The sequence below is a fragment of the Eulemur rufifrons genome, chromosome 19 (assembly GCF_041146395.1).
Source record: "Eulemur rufifrons isolate Redbay chromosome 19, OSU_ERuf_1, whole genome shotgun sequence".
In the NCBI taxonomy this organism is placed as follows: Eukaryota; Metazoa; Chordata; class Mammalia; order Primates; family Lemuridae; genus Eulemur; species Eulemur rufifrons.
This window is the reverse complement of record NC_091001.1, coordinates 107,106,967-107,125,948: the sequence shown is the minus strand read 5'-3', so window position 1 is coordinate 107,125,948 and position 18,982 is coordinate 107,106,967.

Sequence of the window (18,982 nt, the reverse complement as noted above, 5' to 3'; positions counted from 1 at the left end):
TCAGTAACCTGTGAATGTTTTCCAATAAGCCACAAGTGATTCAAATGAATCTTTCCCTCCTTATTGGGAAAAGATTTAAATTAAACCTCACTAAGAAAGTAAAAAAATAAATTGGTTTCTAATGGGACAGCTAAATTCATGGTTAGTGTAAGCTAAACTTCATAAGAAACTGCAAAACAAGTTGTTCAAATGGTTGAACTATTTGATATTCCCACCAGTAGTATATGAGAATTCCCTTTGTTCTACATTCTCACCACACTTGGTATGGTCACATATTTTATAATATTATAATTTTAACCATTCTAAAGAGTGTGTAGTGGCATGTCACTGTGATGTTTATCTGCTTTTCCCTAATGAAAAATGATACTGAGCACCTTTTACTATGCTTTTGATGAGCATATTTTATATGTGCCATTTGCATATATTTTACCAAGTTTTTGTCCAAATCATTTGTTTATACTTTAGTAGGTGTTTGTCTCCTCAAAAATTGAGTTGTAAGATTTCTTTAAATATCTGGATACAAGTACAAGTCTTTTTTTCAGATGAATATATTGCAAAAAATTTCTCCCCTTTCTGTGGCTTGTTTGAGGTTTTCCCAGATGTCTTAATTTATCGACTTCTAGTTTAATTCTATTGTTGTCAGAGAACATACTCTACATGACATCTTTCTCTTCAATTTATTGAAATTTTTTTTCATAGCCCAGCATACGTCTATCTTGGTGGATGTACCACGTGCTCTTGAAAAGATAGTATATTCTGCAATTATTGGTAATATTCTATGACCATCAAGCAGGTCAAGACAGTTCACAGTATTATTCAAATCATCTATGTCTTTACTGAATTTATTCCCCTTGTTCTTTCAATTGCTGAGAAAGCTGTAAAAATCTCCTACCATGTGGAATCATCTACTCCTGCCTTTAACTCTATTTTTTGCTTCATGTATTTTGAAGCTGTATTATCAGTCACAAATTCACTCGATTGTTATGTGTTTGTGATGAAGTTTCATTTGAATGAATCATTATGACATGTTGTCTTAGTCAGTTTAGGCTGTTATAACAGAATACCAGAGACTGGGTGGCTTAAACAACAGAAATTTATTTCTCATAGTTCTGGAATCTGGGAAGGCCAAGATGAAGAGCCAGCAGATCTTGTGTCTGGTGAGTTCCTGGTTTGCAGATGGCCTTTTTCTCTTTGTAGCCGCGTATGGCAGAGAGGACAGAGAAAGATCAAGCTCTCTGGTTTCTTCTTATAAGAGCACTAAGCCCATTCATGAGGGCTCCATCTTCATGACCTAATACTTCTGAAGGACCCTATTTCTTAATACTACCAGATTGGAGATAGGATTTCTGCATATGAATTTGTGGCGGGGAGGCATAAAGATTCAGTCCATAGCACAGACTTGTTTTTATAATACATTTTTCTTGACATCTAGTTTCTATATTAATATAGTCACTCTAATCTTTTCATGCCTGCTATTTACATGGTATCTTTTAAATTCATTTACTTTCTATCTGTGTGTGTATAGTCATGCATCACTTAATGACAGGGCTATGTTCTATGAAATGCATCATTAGGTGATTTTGTCATCTTGTGAACATCATAGGGTAAGTTTTCTATTGGGGTATAGTCATCCCATGCCATGCTCTGGCAAACTCTACAAAAATGTAGAACTCATGTTATTCCCTTATTCAAAATTTCAGTTCTCCTCCCAAATCTTTCTGCCTTTGATTCCTATTCAGAGCCTTGTGGAATTTGTTTTGTATATGTTTTCCATGGATGTTGATCTGTTAGAAGCTTACCCCACCATATCAGAAGTGCAACCTTCTTAGGTTGAAAATTATATCACTAGAAGTTACATAGTTTCCAGTGGAGGTCAATGTGACAACAGGTTGTTAAAGTTTGCCTTCTTCGGTTGTCAGTGAAAAGACAAAGTGGAGAATAGTTTGATAGGAAGAGAGCCACAGCTGCTAAGACAAGCTCCGAGGCTTTTACAGAAGTTACGCCATGAGAAGATAAGTGCTTGAATGGATGTGGAGAGGGCAGATTTTAAAGATATTTAAGAATTAAAATTGACAGAGCTTGATGTGCTTGAATTTGGCAGGTGACAGGGGATAATAAAAGAATGGGTCTCAATTTTTTTTTTTTGGAGGAGTGATTACATAGAAATGAAAAAACAATAGGAACAGCATTTTTCAAGGGAAGGAAGTGGGGATAGAGTCCACTTTTGGAAATTTTGAGTTTGAGAAACTTGTGGACAACCAAAATGGATATGTGTATCCTATGCAATTTGATGTGTGGGTTTGGACCTTTAGCAAAGAAGTCAAGATTCAAGCGTCTTCAGCACATACGTGGCAGTTGAAGCTCGGGATTCAATGGCACTTTTTTTCCGTGGGCAGTGGCAGCTGCCGGAGACTTGCGGAAAGGGAGTGGAAGGGACCCAGTGGGAAGAGTCATCTGGTTTAGGGGAGGGAAGCCTGGACTGGTTGGGCAGGAGCTTGAGAGTAGCAAGTAATGAACCTACTTTAGTAATTCAGGCACGACAGCATCTGAAATGACATGTCTCAAAATAAAGAGTGTGCAAGGAAGGTTAGATAGTGAGACTTTCTGGAAAGTTAAAGCCAACAGAACTTGTTAAATACTTGTATATCCTCTGAACCCATTAGTCATAAATAAAAAAAAAAAACTAACAAAAGACAAGGTTTCTCATAATTACCTCGCCTCTCAACTGCAGCCAGGCCCCAGACCGCAGCATTTCTGATCTGATGATAGGGAGGGAGCTCAGGGTCCCTGTGTTGTTGATGTAGATCAGGCCAGATAAGGCAGTGAATGAACTTATGGTGGGACTGTGGATTTCAAAGCAAAGACTTAGGGAGACATAATAAATCTCCAACAATCACGTTCACCCTGGAAAGTCGTAAATTATTCACTCTTTTTATCACTTGCAAGCTCTTTTCTTGACATTCTGCTGGACTATTTCTCTCTTCTGAAGCCTTCAGAGCCTTGCTTTTATCACTTGCAACATTTAAAATAATCCCTTAGCCTTTGGACCTGTCAGTCATTCATAGACAAATGGCAGAGCTGCCCTGCCGAGCCTGCGGGTGCGGAGTGCTTTAAGACTCCTCTACACTTTGCATTATTCATGTCAGAATGAGCCTAGCTTTCCTGAAGTCCTTCTCCCCCACCCTCTTTTTACAGTCTCTGAAGCTCCCAAACTGAATTCTGGAGGCTAGAATAGTTCTCATCAGAAGGCAAAAAGAAAAACAACTTCTTGTCAGGAATAGAGCTATTTTTTACTCATAGGAAATTCCAAATAATGCATTTAGTTTTTGTGGATGAGATGCCATGATGCAGTGAGCTGAAGTTGTGTTTGTAATTCAAGAAGGTTTGAGTGCATCTGTACCCTAAGACAGAGACATACACTATATTACTGTCAAGTTGGCTTCTGTTGGATAATCGGACTCAGATTTTTCTTATGCATGTGTGCATGTGTGTATGGATGTATGTAGGTATCCTCAAACACATACAATACGTACCATGTGGCCAAACCATCTTTTAAGTGACGAACACACATTTGCTTATTTAATCCTTGCAATAACATCTCCATTGTACTTGTGAGCATACTGAGGCACAGAGTCTTGAGACACCAAGAGCGTGACAAAGTAGACAGCTCCCCCAAGATGATACGATTGTAAGGAATGGGGCAGGATTTCAACCCTGGTTTGGCTCTGGAGTCGGTGTTTTTAACTAGTGTGCTGTGCTGCTTCTCTTAATTCTGAACCACCCTGTGGTCACTGCAAAATGGAAAATTTCAGCAACTGAAATACAAGGTTTAAGGTTTACTACAGTGTCAGTCTCTTACAAACTGTTGAAAACATCATGGAACCTTACATAGTCACTTGTTTGCCTAACAAATGGCTGGTGTTGTAGTTCAAATATTTTTAAATTAATAATATTCTGTTCACACATCAGTGATTATTAAAAATATTGATTTGGTATATCAATGTCAATTTATGTCCATCTATGTGAAATTTAATGCAGAAGCCTGGCCTTACATTTTTACGGTTCCATTAAGGATCCCATAGCACAGAAAAGTCTTTTTCTCCAGTGTACATGGTGGTCAGTGTTGATTTCTTGAGTGTTTTTTTCTCCCTGGCACTGAGATGACATGGCAGATTCAAGATGGCCACAAACTCTTTGACATTCTTCCCATTGAGAAATAGAGTCTATGTTCCTTGCCTTGAATCTCGTGGGTTCTGTAACTGCTTTAATTAGTAGAATTTAGTATAGTACACTAATAGTACACTATAGTGACACTAATAGTGATGGCCTTGAGAACCTGAAAGCTCCACGTCCTATTTTGGCACAATAACTAGAATAACCCAGATGTCATGCAGCAGATCCATGTGGTGGAAGCTCTGAGCCCACAGCCCTGGCTGAGCTCCTGTCCAATCCATCAGTACCAATTTTCCAGCCATGTCACTGAGCTTCCCCAGGTGATGCAGCAGGAGACAAAGAGGCCATTGTCAATGAGACTTGCTAACATGTCATCCTCAGCAAAATAAATGATTGTTGTTTCAAGATGCTATTTGGGGGGCGATTTGTTTTTTCTTGTAGCAATAAATAAATGAAACAGGTTGAAGGTAGGTAAGTTGCAACAGCTGCATTAATTTAAGTGCATCATTTTTAAATACCACAGGAAGGGTACAATGCAAGTTGTTGAAGTCTGATCCCCAGTGTTGGAGGTGGGGCCTCATGGGAGGTGTTTGGGTCATGGGGGTGGATCCCTCATGAATGACTTGGTACCATTCGCACAATAATGAGTGAGTTCTCACTCTATTTGTTCCCATGACAGCTGGTTGTTAAAAAGAGGCTGGCACCTCCCTTCTGTCTCTTGCCTCCTCTCTCACTATGTGATCTCTGCACACACCAGCTCCCCTTCACCTTCCACTGTGAACAGAAGCAGCCTGAAGCCCTCACCCAAAGCAGATGCGGGCACCATGCTTCCTGTGCAGACTGCAGAACCATGAACCAAATACCCTCTTTTATTTATAAATTACCCAGCCTCAGGAGTTCCTTTATAGCAACATACACACAGACTAAGATAGGTGGGGACTGGGGTGCCCGAATTTTCCTCAAAGCTCATGCTCTCAGGCAGCCCTGGTCATCTGTAGCATAGAAGCTGTCAGCCATGCTCCTGTCCCTCCCCCAGAAATAGCCAGCTGTTCTTAACCAATCTCAGTTCAAAGTGGGTTCGTGGGGACATCTCTGTTATTCTGGATCATATCAGTTTTAGGCAGATCCTTTTTTCTTGGCCTCTGGGGCTGGGGCTTTCTTAACATTCTCCTCTCTGTGACATTAAAACTTTGTATTGTATTTGTGGTTGGTTTTAAGCTGGAGCTTCTGATCTTTCTCTTAAAACGATTTGCTTCCTCTCCTGTGGGAGTAAAGGAATTTTTACTTTTATCCTTCTCAAACTGCAACTGGTCCTTGCTTGTGGCCTGGGCCTGAGGAACTGTGCTGCTCTTCCCCTGAGGGCATTTGGGTCCAGGAAAGTGGGAGGTGTTTGTGAGTGGTCTCTCATAGCAGTCAGGTACCTCCTGCCTGTCTGCGTAACTGAGGGGGGCTCTCTCTTGTCTCCCACACTGCCCCCGCCTTTCTGGTGAGGACCTGGTGGAGGCCATGGCAAGGGGGTTGGGAGTGAGTGCAAATTCCCCTTGTGTCTGGGGCCTACAGTTGTTCTGAACTGACACTTGGCCTTTAACAATTTGTTAAATCCTGGTAGTTTTCTTCTTACTCACCTGTATGGTTGCCACTTGTATCTCTGAGTTATGTTGCAGGTGAGAGAACTTCAATTTTGCCTTGAAAAGGATTGTCCCTTTTACAATTTGGGCTATGTGATTACCTCGAAACCTTAGTTCTCTGATGGTCTCAAGAAAAGTGGTGATTTATTATGATCAGATCAGTTACACCATGGGAGTTGTGTTCTCTGCAGTTTTCTTCATCTTGAGTGGAAGCAAAATTCTATTCTTTTGGGAGATTAACTATAACACCAGACTCTGAAATGAAAGAAAGAAATATATATATGTGTATATATATATATGTATATATATATGTATATATGTATATATATGTATATATATATATAAAGAGAGGGAGAGAGAGAGAGAAAAAGGAAGGAAGGAAAGGAGGGAGGAAGGAAGGATAGAAGGAATGAAGGGTTTATATAGCACTTAACTATTCATAAAGTACATCCCAATATCTTATGTTACTAACCACATTTTATTGAACCCTCACTGAATCAGGTACTTACTGTTTTAAGCATTTCATGTATGTAATCTCATTTAATTATCACATCAATTTTATGACATGCATACTAATATTATACTCATTTTGCTCATTTTATTATACTAATTTTCTAAGTTTTGAGACTTAGAAAGTGTAATTTGCTCAAGATTATCAAACTAGGCTTTTTGTCAGAAGTACGTAGCTCACTCCTTTTTTATATAAGCTGTCCAAACATGTCTGTGCTATAGGTTTCATTGCTTTATTTTCCAGAGGTGGAGGCTGAGGTCTAGAAACATTTGACTGCTACAAGATCATAAAAAAATGCGTAAGTGGTGGAAACAGTTGGAAAATGGGTGTTTTGATTTCGAGTTATGAGTTGCTTCAGTCCATAAAAATATTGGAAATGGCATGAGACAGAATCTATGGAGGATCTTTCTATATTCTCCACAGCACTTTAGACAATGCCTAACATGTAATGAAACTTAAATAAATTCTCACTGAGTGAAAAAGGATGACAGAAAAGGATTAAGAATGGAGAGAGAGAGGAAGAGAAATAGAAGGATTGTAAAGATGAAAAGAACCAGGAGGACAGTCCACATTTGTAGAATATTTTTGGAAGAAAAATACAACTTCCTTTTACATGCTGTCAGGGCACGCTTTTTAATTTGTGGAAGTCATGATGTTGCCTTCTGTGTAACTGGTCTGATCACCATGACAAAGCCGCTGCCTCATCTATAAATAGATGGTCAGATGGATTTCACATCCTGCCCTCCGTTCTTCCCACTGCTTGATGGCTGTGACAACACAATGGATGAGTGAGCCCATCCACCCGACCGCATGGGCCTCGCCTGCACTCTCTTCTGGAAGATGACAATCAGGCTCATTAAATCCAGCACAAAGGAGCTTCAAAGACATTTGTCCTCTCAGAGAAATTGAGCCCGAGCCCATTACCATTGCATCAACGGGAACTTTGATTTAATCAGCCATCCAGGCTGAAACTACTGTTAATAAAATAATTTGGATCTTTCCTTTGCCTGTTTGGATCAATGCTAACTGGGACTTCAATGACCAGACCTGATTTCATTTAAAGTACAGGTATAGGAAAGCTCTTCAACTGGACACGTACCGTTTTCCACTCTAAGTGCTGCTGTAATGTATTTGAGACACCTGGAACTGTGACCTGAAGAAGTGACATCAGGTTCTGCTACAAAAATTCTTGATCTTGGGCAAGTCATTTAATTACCCTGAGTCTCAGCATTTCCTTCCCAGTGTGCTTAAGAGCATAGATTATGCACTGGCCCAAAGTCTCTGTGAACTTGAGAGTTACTCACCCTCTCTAAAGCTCAATGTCTTTACCTGTAAATAGAAACAACAGTAGTGTCTTCAGAAATTGCTGTGAGCACTACAGGCAGGAATTGCCTGGTACACGGTATCCTATGATGACAAGAGTGATGTCAAACTTATCTGACAGCATGTGAATATTATATGACACAGCTAGACTGTGATTTTCAAAATATTGAGGTGATACCTATTATTATGATTACAACTAGAAGTATTAAGGGTGCTTAGTCAAGGGAAATACATATTCATTCATTTATTACGGCCATATTATGCAATTGAGCTGCTTGCACAACCAGAAATGACTTTTGTCCATTATAACAAAGATCAAGAATCACATACCCTTTAACCTCTTAAGATCAGTCGCACCCTAATCTGAGACGTTTTGCCTGCACATGAGTGATCAGATCTGATGCCATTCCTTGCACAGGTCTTCAAAGCTGGCTTGCTTGTGAACAAGGAGGACCAGGGCTGAGGGGCCAAAGACAACCTTAAAATTGCTGTGTTAAATATGTGAAATTTCAAGATTCTTTCATTTAGCCATATCCTTATTCCTGCATGGCAAATCTCTATTTACTTGAAGATTTCTCGAGTGTTCTCCCACTGTTTCAAGGCTGTGCTTGTTTTTTTAATCTAGAATAGTGTATAAACCTCACTGCAAACCCAACACATCTACTGAAAAGCCAGTGATGGAAGAGGAGCCCCATTCAAGGCAGGGAACTCATCTCTAACCAGAAGCTCAGCGAATACAAGTGTTATCATCTCCTCAGGGGGTGAAGTGAGTCCAGATCACGAGAGGCCATCTGTGTCAGACCAGACTTCTTCCTGGCGGCAGTGCAGAGCCAGGCAGAGCACTAAGGAAGACAGAAACATGATTAGATTTGTGTGTTAGAAGCATAAGGGACTGACCTTGCGTTTTTACTTTGCTATGGTGCTGAGGTTTTTTTCTACATCTATCTCAAAATGGCACCTGGGCATGTAGATCACATACATTGAAGAAAGACTTGGTTTGGCATAACTCAATAATCAAATTAGCCTGTGAGATTTTTCACTTGTAGCTGGATTAACTTAGGTGTACAGCAGGTAACTCCTGGGTGTAAAGAAAGTTCTAACTTTAATTCTAGAGTCAATGAACAAATGTCCTTCTACTGGAAGAGAAGCTTATGTATGGAGGCCCCTGGCAGGAGAACTGGCTTTCAGAATAATGCATGACAGCAGTTCCTTTCCTAACTTTGGGGAGGTGGTGATCAGGGCACTCACGGGGTGGGGGATGAATAGCAGAAGACAGAGAAGCAACCTCAGCCTGAAAGCAGAGGGAAAGGTGGCTGGGAGAACCAGGAAAAATTAGGCAAGTAATATTTAGCAAGGTGGGGAACATTATTTATACTTTGTAGTAGAGGCTATACTGGCCCTTCCCTCAACGTTTTCTTAATTTTCACAACATCCTAGAGAGAGCCATTACTATAATTCCATTTACAGATGACAAATGGGGTCTTGGTGAAGTCCAGTGGCTAGGCAAGGTCACACAACCACTAAGACAGAGAGCTGCTGGAGTCCAGCTTTCTCAGGCTCCAAAGCCCTTGATCTCTCCTCTCCAATTCACGCCTCCAGGGGTGACACTGTTTGGGTGGGTGGGAGTAGTCATCCCTGAAATGGCCTTTCTTTTCCTATCTGCCATTCAGATCAAATCCTACCTCTAAACCAGCCCCGAGTCCTCTGGTCAGGCTCCCTGTAGCTTCACACTGTCCTCCCTCCCCGTCCTCTGGGTTACAGTGTCACATGTGTCTCTGTCACACACTGTAGGTACCCCCACCTCTCAAAGTTTGTTTTATTTCAAGCAAGAATCCTATTTCATGTGCATCTTGTTCATTTTTGTGACTAGTGAATATCCTGTCCACCTTAAGTGTTCAATAATCCAGCTCTGAATTCTAGAGGATATGGGTAATTAGTTCCAAGAGAACCAAATGGCAGCTCTGTGAATTTCTGTGACCAAGGCACTGCCTGTGGTCTGAGTCGATATAAGGGCAGGGTTCATCTGAGTGCACACCCCCCAGGCCGTTTGCATGACTCTCCCTTCCATTTGCATTAGCTTCTCTCCCGCGGATGTGTAGTGGGTTCCGCCTGGCCAGTGAATGGAGCTGATTCTGTTCTTGCTAATGGGAAAGTAAAAAATCTCACTCCTTTGTAATGTGGCTTCCATCAGAATGAGATGATGTGAAAGCCACATTAATCCCGGACCAGCCCTGTGGGTCCATGGGATGGAGCCTCTGTGTGTTGTGTCTGGTGCAGCACCCATCAGATTTATGGTTTTCCACAATGGTTTAGCTCAGATACTGGGAATTTCCTTTTTATGGCTGCATTTTCTCATATTTTGGGGATTATACTTCATTGAATTACAGGGATAAAGTGATGTGGAGGAAAATATCATTTGTAATAAATAGAAACTGTCTAGTTCAGCCCTTCCTTCATATTCACTCTGATGTCATTAAAAATTCATTGTATGGGTATATCATAGCTTTTATTTTCTTAACCATCCACCTGTTAATGGACATTTGGGTTCTTTCCAGGTTTTGGTTATTATGAGTAATTCTACTTTGAACATTCATATAGAAGTCCTTATGTGAACATATGTTTTTATTTCTCTTGAGTAAAACCCAGAAGTAGAATTGTTGGGTCATGTAATAAGTGGATATTTAACTTTATAAAAGCTGCCAAACACTTTTCCAAAGTTCACGTGCTGTGTTATACTCCCACCAGCAATGCATGAGAGTTCCGGTTGCTCCATGTCCTTATCAACACGTACTATATTGCCAGTCCTTTTAGTACGAGCCAATCTGATCGACATGCCACTTAATAATGAAAAATCAGTCATCACCACCACTCATCTTCAGAAACACAAAACTGCTGGAAAAAAATGAACTCATGTTATACATAGACAACTGAAAATTCGGCACTCTTCTACCCAATTTTGCTTCTGGAAAGAACACGAGCTCCACATTTCAATCTTGGCCCTGCCACTTACCAGCTTCATGACCTTGAACAACTTATTTAGCCACTCTAAGTCTCACTTTTCTCATTCTTAAAAATAGGCAATAATGTCTACACTAGCAAACTGTTGAGAAGATTACATTGGATAATAGAAGTAAATAGAAAGATATGTATTTGGGATTCAATAAGTAAGAGAAGACATAATTATTGTTATTATTTCACTGGCCAATGGGATAAAAAAAGAAAGGCATTCTTCTTTGCAGGTAGCTCAGAGGCTGTATGGACAGGTAGACAAGCAGACAGACCATGTGGGTGAGGGGCAACATTAAGTAACAGCCTCATGAAAACCCTGAGAAAGAAGGAGTCCAATCAATCAAGGCAGCAGGGAGGGGATGAGAACAGGGAAAGCTTCCCAGAGAAAGCAAAGGCTGAGCTAAGCTGTGGAGGATGAGCATCCTTGAGCTGTTAACAATTTGGAGGCAGAGATTTAAATCCTTTTAGAGTAGGTCTTTTTCTATTGAATGAAATGTAAGAAGTGAAATTCAGATTCTTGTGGATTTGGTTTTCTTTATTAATGGTGCCTAACGTCCTGTAATTAAGGCACAGCTTGTTAACTTAACCAACAATTACCATTTGTTTGAAGTGCAAAGAGGATAATGAATGACCTTATTCAGCAGTTTTTCCCTCTATTAATGTCTTTAGCAACAGAGTGTTGAGTATGAATGGTTCTCCCTCCCTCCCTCCCTCTCTCTCTTTCTTTCCCTCCTCTGTCTGTCCCTCTCCCTTCTCCTTTTCCTTCTTCACTCCATACATCCCCTGCTTCACGAGACACACGCATGTGATTGCACACACTTGCACACACACACAGAATGGAATTCCTCAACCAATATGGAAATTGGCTCTCTTTCTTTTTAAGCATTTTGGAGAAATGTCTTGTCATATAAACTTATTTCATAGCTTCATTACCTACCATTCCACCTTTGCCCCAACCCCTGGTGGTGTCAGTATTTTTTTTTTTTTTTTTTGAGACAGAGTCTCACTCTGTTGCCCAGGCTAGAGTGAGTGCCGTGGCGTCAGCCGGTATTAAATGAGTTTCCAGTGGAGGTAAGTGAGGCTGGGTGTGCAGGATGGAAAAGCAAAGCAGGCATGGCATGGCATGGTCAGATGGCAGAACACCCGAGAAACAGGGCTGCCTGGACAGATTCAGCTCAGCTCTGGTATGAAATGGATTGTCTGTTGGAGAGAACCATTGCTGCTGTTACAAAGGCAGAAATGAGAGAAAGAGAGAGATTGATTTCCAGGGAAGGGGAAGTTATGGAAGGAGCCCGGTACCTAGACCAGCAGTAGTCACAGTTCTGCAAAAGCAAAGGCAGGGAGCATGGGGAGGGGGGTTCTTTAAAGCTCCTTATAGCCATATAGTCTTAGTGTGGCAGAGAAGGAGGCTGTTGTGTTTTTTTTTTTTTTTTTGGTGATAGGCATTCTGTGGATGCTTGAAGCTCACGGGGGGCGGGGGGGGGGAGGTTTTTTCTTGCGCACATCTGTGCATGTAACAGTTAGGAAAAAATGACCAAAGGAACAGATGTTATTGTGCTCTGTATCTATAGGGAGGGAGCTTTGAGCATACACAGGCAGAAGCCTGAAGCTTCTCTGTAAACGTCTCTTCCATGATAAAGAAAGATGGCTATGCCAACATAGTCAGGACATACACTGCTCTCAGCCCAAGAGGTGGGTGGAAAGAAAATGAATCATTACAATAGTATGAAATTAAACAAAGAATAGCATTATACAGGACAGTATAACTACTTCTTGAAAACCTCACCAGTGCTCTACCAATAATAAACTGGTACTTAGTACTAGAACCTCCTTAGATGGATCTTTAAGCTCTTTGGAAAGTAATTGTGTGTAACTATTGATTAAACCACATACAACCCCTCCACATTATGTACTTAGTCTCAGCTCTTTTGCAGTGTTGCTAAAATTCCAAATTGAAATAATCCCTTCAAGAAGTGTGTTTGTGTGTGTGTCTGCACACACGCGTGCGTGTGTGTGAGAAGCAGAGAGATATTGCGAGAGGGATAGAGAAACTGAGATTCGGGGCAGTGTCCTTGTAGACAAACACATCTGAGTTCAAGTCTGTAATCTGACACTTATTCTCAGTGACTTTTCAGCCTTTCTAACTTTCATTTTTCTCACCTTTAAAATGAGGTTATTAATACTCATTTATATATACTGGGAAGGCTTTACCAATATTGAATGAAATAACATAAAAGTCCACAGTATGATGACATTTTTATAGCCAGTGGCTCATATATAATAACAGCTATTCCTACTGTTATGGAATAAGTTGCCCTCAGATTCATATGTTCACGCTCTCACCCCCATTGTGATGGTGTTTAGAGAGAGGGGCTTTAGGGAGGTAATTAGCTAAGATTAAATAGGGTCATAAAGGCAGGGTCCTAATCTGATAGGGTGGTGTCCTCACAAAAAGAGAAAGCAACACCGGAGATCTGTCTCTCTGTGTGATCATGGAGGAAAGACCATGTGAGGGCACAGCAAGAAGGCAGCCGTCCACAAGCCAGGAAGAGAGACCTCACCAGAAACCTAATTTGATGGCACCTTGATCATGGACGTCTAGCCTCCAGAACTCAGAGAGGATACATGCCTGTTGTTTATGTCCCCCCACCCCCTGCCTATGACATTAATATTTTGTTATGGCAGCCTGAGCCAAGACACTAAGTGTCACCTCTCTCATCCCAACTCAAGTACTTCAGAGTCACTCCCACGGGGCAACAAAGAGTCTTATCATGAAATGGGGTGGGGAAGGGTCTTATTTTAGGGGATGGGGCACTCACTACTCAGAACATACACCCATGAAGTCCCTCTCAGCCCTACTGGTCGCAGAGACCCTTAGCTTTATAGTTTTCGTGCAATGCACAAAAGTGGCTGCACACATGGAAAACCTCTCCTTTCCAACGTGGATGAAGAAGGCTCTTTTCTTGTAGAGTAGGTGAGCTCTAGAGTACCTGAAGAATTTCAAGAGTGTCCATGGTTTCTTAAGGCAGAAGCACATACCTTTTTCAAAGAGGGTTTCTGTGAGTCTATAATAACAGAAAGACTAGGGAAACTTCCAACAGAATTGTGTTAAGGTCAAACCCATTAATTCTGTGGGAGCCAGCGGTGGCAGTACATAAAGAAGACAGGACTGTGCAAGGTCAGTAATCAAACATGATCAAATCATGCTGCTGCTGTCTACTGCTCCCCAGAGGCAGAAAACCAAGCTAAAAATACGACTTCTTTGTACCTCTCTGCACTCCGGTGCGCTCATTGCACACACAGTCTATGGCTGCAGGTGAATCCTACCATGACAAGCTTAAGGGTGGTGGGAAGGACACCCCCTGCCATGGCACATTGTGCAATTGCCCTTTAAGGCTTAGCGTAGGCCAGAGCAAAAATGAGCCATCTGAAGATTCTTCTGACGTGAAGCCCCATCTCTGTCCCTCTCTCATCTAGAACATAACAGGGGATGAAAACAGCCCGAGGTATCAGGTTAACTTCTCTGGGCCCAATTCCCCAAATCCGTCAATGTTTACTTGTATAAGCTGGCCTGTTCTCCCTCAGAACTCAGCTTCCTCCACTAAGTCAAACTAATAATGCATGCCTCTCGTGCGTGAGGATGGCATGAAAATGTTACCTAGGAAGCCTGTTCACAACTTCCTGGCACACAAGAGCTGCCCAAGAACAGTCTGTTTCTTCCTCTTCTCATGACATTGTTGTCTTTTTTTCAACATTAAGAGAGAAAGCAGAATTTATGGGTCTTGAAGTCAGAAGACTGCTTGGCAACAATGGCTACAGGAAAGCCCCCAAGCCTTCCTGGGTTCCAGCTTCTTCATCCGCACTGTGGGAATGATGTTCCCTGTACTTTCTTTGCCTTATGTTGTTGTTGTTCAATGGGGGACACACCCTAGTATTTTCTCCTTTACCCACTGGCAGCAACTTTCCCCGGCCCTACTATGTTAAAATGCCATGTCTGTGTACCAAAGAAATGAGATTTTTGTAATTGATTGAATAAATTTGAAAACTTGAAATTAATTACATACATGTTGAAAAATAACTTAAAATTAATTATTTAACAATGTACACATCATACTTAATTATCAATAGAAAACTTAAAAGCAAAATAAACTATAAGCATCATCTCCTGACAAAATTCACAAATTCATACTTTGGATAGTCATCAAAGGTGGCCGTCAACAATTTCTCCCCTCCCTGGACAAGCATCTCTGAAGGTTGCCTTTTTGTGTTCTTGATACCCAGCTACCTTACAAAGAATATCTAAGCTGCCCTGCTTGAGAGAGGCCACATGGAGAGGCCGTGAGGGTGGGACCTCACACAGAGAGAGGGCCCTACGGAAAGCATAGCTGCCTTCACCACTAGCCAGCACCAAAGCACCAGGCAGGTGACAGAGGCCTTTTTGCTCCTTCTAGGCCAGACCAGCCACCCACTGAATGCAAAGCCACTTTAATGACCATAGTAGATCCCATGTGCTGTGGTTCATACTTTAAAACCTAATCCCTAATGCGATGGTATTAAGAAGTGGGGCCTTTAGGAGGTGATTAGCTCCTGTGGGCTTCACCCTCATGAAAGAGGCCCCAGAGGGCTGCCTTGCCCCTTCCACCACATGAGGACGCAGGAGTCATCTATGAAGCAGAGAGCGAGCCCTCACTAGACACAAGTCTGCTGGCACCTTGATCTTGGACTTCTCAGCCCCTAGAACTGTAAGAAATAAATTTCTGTTATTGTTAGTTACCCAATCTGTTTTGTTACAGCAGCCTGAACAGACCAAGACATTATGTGAAACAGAAGAGCCACCGGATCAATCTATACTATAATGAGAAAAAGCAAGTCATGTTTAAACTATGGAGTTTTAAGGTGGTTTGTTGTGGTACAAAAAGTGGCTAAAATTACACCTGCAACTGGAGCTGTTGTGCTGTGCAACCCCTCTGTTGTGCTATGAGGGGGGATCAGATAGCGTGTGGGAGTTGGCTGTGGGGGTGGTGGGAGGCAGGTGTCTGCACTTCCCTGATACCACCCTGCAGAGTGTCCCGGTACCACTGATGAATGCATAAATGCTCTGATCAGCTAAACAGCTATAATTTATATATGATATGTCTTGAGAATGTAGTGATTAGCCTTGTCTCTGATGCTTGCAAAAGTTGTAAATGAAAGTTCACTCTAGTTCGCCCCGTAGGGCTCCTGGATAAAGCTATACATCGATCATCTCCATCAAAGTCCATCAGGGTTTTTGGAGCCTGTTGAACTCTATGCTTATCCCCTACATCAAAACTGCTACATAAACAGAGAAAAATGTCTCACTTGTCTCTTGACAAAACTGATGTGAAGCAATCAAGCAGGAAACATGAGAGGATTCAATTATATATGAAATCCTGGGCTCAGGAATAAATGGAATTTCAAAACCAGACCCAATGCTCTATCCTTGGGATCACCTTCTTTATGGAGAGAAGAGGCTGCTGAGTAAATGTGTCGATGAATTAGCCTCCCCATCTCAGCCTTCTCAAATGGACAAGTATATTAATTTTTTATTGCCGTGTGATAAGTTTCCACAAACATAGTGTCTTAAAACAATATAAATACGTTATATCATAGTTTCTGTGTATCCAGAGTCCAGTAAATCTTAGTGGGTCCTCTGCTCATGGTTTCACAAGTCTGAAATCAAGGAGTTATCTGGGCTGTATTTCTCCGAAAGCTTGGAGTGTTTTTTCCTAAGTTCATGCAGTTGGCAGAAGTTAGTTCTTTGTGGCTGTAGGACTGAGGTTCTTGCTTTCTTGGCTGTCAGTCAAGGCTGCTCTTAGCAGGGAGAGGCCACCCAGGGCTCCCTGCCATGTGACACTCTCACAGGCCTTCCTGTAACATGGCAGCTCACTTCTTCAGAGGCAGCAGGAGGGTCTCTCACCTCAGTCTGCTATAATGGGGTCTCACATGAGCATGGGAGTAACTACCTCTCACCTTTGTCATATTTTAGTGCCTAGAAGTAAGTCACAGTTTCTACCTGCACTCAAGAGCAGGAGATTGTACAAGGACATAGTTTATCAGGAGTCATCTAGAGTTCCACCTGCCAAAGTGTGTTAGGAGAGGTTACTCCTATAACACCTTCAGATAAAAATTTCAATTGCAACACCAGCAGTGTGCAGAATAGCTCTCAGATCATTCTTGATCCTTCTGTGAGAAAGTACCTACAAAGCCATTGTTGAACTAAGGGAGGAAGACTAAATTCAGTGGTAGAAGGCTGAGGTTAAGGACAAAGATTCTGCTATAAAAAAATGCATGCTCAAAGTCCCAGGGGACTGCTAGATGGAAATCCAAAGGCCTTGAGTGTAGCTTAAAGGAATGTGTCTTCCTTAGTAATTTCCTTAAATACTGAGGCGATCCATTGGAAGGCTTTCAATGACTGCTTTTTTCTGGGTCTCTCAAATTAGTTTAAATAGCTATATGAAGATGAATCTAAACAGCGAAAGAGTAACTGTGCATCGTGATGACTCCTGTTAACAATTTTCCAGTGAAGAACTTATTTACTTTTGTGGAGGCAAATTTTAACTGGGCACCCATACTGTGCTAGGAAATTTTATGTAAAGAGCCATATTTAATCTTCTAAAGTGAGAGGCTGCTATTTCTACTTTAAGTTGTAGAAAACAAGGCCCAGAGAAATAAATAATTTCCTCCATCTGGACTGTGTTTACTGTAAGCACAGGAAGTGTGCCTTGGTCATGTCTGTGCAGCCACTGCCTCCAGACTGGGGACGTTCAATCAGCGCGGATCACACAGCTGCTAAGTGGTGTCACTGGGATTTAGACCCCAGCTCCGCTGACTTCAAAGCCTGTGTGATCCTACTTCAGCACAGCACCCTTTTCATCAAAGTTAGAATTTCTCCCTTTTTTTCTTCCATCTCTATCAGCCGGCTGGTCCTGGGTGGCCATTGTTCATGTCACTCATCATCCGTGTTATCAGTAGGAATGCTTTTGATATTTTGTAAAGGGAACCACGTATCAGAAAATGGTTAGGAAGTTCCAAACACTGACCTGTCCGGGGCATGCAGTAGGGAGGGCAGGGAAGGGGGCAGAGACAGGACGAGGATGTGACCAGCAAGGACTCACCTTGGGTGCAAATTATAAGGAGGTAGCAAAAAACTCAGTAATTCTGATAAATAATATTTTAATGCAATATTTTTAAACATTTAAAACCAAAATTCATGCAAAGCTATCCATGATGAATAAAATGTCAAAATTTTAAGAAATGACAGGGTCTATCCCCTCACTTGCCAGACTTACCTCACTTGCTTCACCCTCGGTACCTTGTGGCCCTGAGAGAGGAGAAGGTTGCAGAGGGAAGAGGTAAGAACAAGGCCAGGCACAATGAAAACAAAGAAGAAAACCTCTCATCCTCCCATGACCCTGGATCCTAGGAGCTGGAATGAGGGAGAAGCAAAGGATTCCTGGCCCACAGAGACCAGATTCCAGAGCAGTGACCGTAATCTCTAGAAAAAGCACAGAAACTTACTCAGTAAACTTCCAGATCCATGGTTTCACACGGAAAGATTAAGAATCAGACCTGTGTTCTGGTCCGGACTCCAGCACTAACTCACTGTGTGCTTTGGGGCTAGCCCTTCTCTTTGAGCTTCAATTTACCCATTTGTAAAATGAGAGTTTTGGAACAAATGCTTTGTGAGGTTCCTTCCAAGTCAAACATTCTAGAAGGCTATGGACTAGCAGCTCCCAGCAAGGATACTCTGTCCCTTGCTCCGTGAGGAAGTACAGAATTCCAGTGAAAACTATTTAGTGGGTTGAACATGGGTATCTGCTGACTCTGACCCTCCCTTGCCTCTTTTGTCTGGTGGTCAGTTGATCACAACAAGAGGCTGTAAGTCATTCCCACTGGGCCACAAAACTCAGGTCACATGGAAGGTCGATTGAAGTACTTATCTTCTTGTGACTCTAGGACATCAGAGCTGACAGTATAACATGGGCCAGCTACCTCTAACTGGGCGTACACTTAAGATAATAGCTCCTGTGTATGGATCTGTATTATGCAATAGTATTTGAGAGACAGTATTATTACGTAGGATCTGACCCTGTGTAATCATACTGCACACAGCTGCCTGGTTTGTAGTCCTGTCTCTGCTTCTTACCAGATGCACTGCTTAGGGTGCAGCCAGGATGAAGAGCACATAGATTATTTTGACCAACAGAGAGAATTTCACACAAATTACTGTTAAAGAGGTATATATAAAGTTGTTAACTAGGTAATGCAAAAGGTGAGAAGAGAACTCTAAGATATCACAGAGGTAACAACTGCAGGA